Raw genomic sequence first — 822 nt, 5'->3', positions numbered from 1 at the left:
ATGACTAAGGGCACCAGAAAACACTTACAGAAGAAAAATAAAAGATTTTCTCATTTCAAACAAATTTACTTGGAGGCTATCGCTTTCTCCTCTCAGCTTATCTGAAGTAACAGGAAGCGAAATGAAGGCCTGTGATTCAGCTGCAGGCACACCCACTGGTGTCATTTGCCAGGAAAAAGAAAAAAGGACCGAAGAAAACATTCTTCACATTTTGAATGTGGCAACATTGTATCTGCTCTCAAAACTTGGTTGAATGAAGGCAAGAATTAACAGCTGTTTAATTGATAACTGCCCTCATCACTGGTTGTTGGCTAATAATTGGGAAATCAGAAAATGCCTTGTAAAGTAAAAATAATACTGATTTAAATACACGACTAGGTTGAAAACAAGTGCTGACTCCTGCATAGATTATCTCCTCTAAAGTTCTGACTTAACATTTCCAGATGGTCAGTTGTGTATTAATATTAACACCTTCTATTCACTTCATACTCTCAGGCACTCGCTCTGCAGGGTTGCAAACCTTAATAAAATATTCACAGGGCCCGAAACTGTCCTTCCTTGTTTCGGGACCGTTGGACAATAAATAGCACTAAAAACAAAGGACCTCGGGCTCCCGCTCCAAGCACAGTCCGCCCTTCCTAGTTCTCCCTACCCCCGCTTTATCGCCACAGCCCCTCGAAAGGCAGCCGGGACCCCCAACCATCACCAGTCTCTAGCTCTCCCCAACGAGGGTGCGCTGGGGGGGAGGGCACTCGGGGGGAGGGGGCATCTCAGGGCGGGGCTAGGGGAACGCTGCCCCGGGACCCATAAATCTGGGCACCT

This window comes from Galeopterus variegatus, unplaced genomic scaffold (assembly GCF_000696425.1).
Source record: "Galeopterus variegatus unplaced genomic scaffold, G_variegatus-3.0.2 Scaffold657, whole genome shotgun sequence".
In the NCBI taxonomy this organism is placed as follows: domain Eukaryota; kingdom Metazoa; phylum Chordata; class Mammalia; order Dermoptera; family Cynocephalidae; genus Galeopterus; species Galeopterus variegatus.
This window is presented reverse-complemented; position numbering follows the sequence as displayed.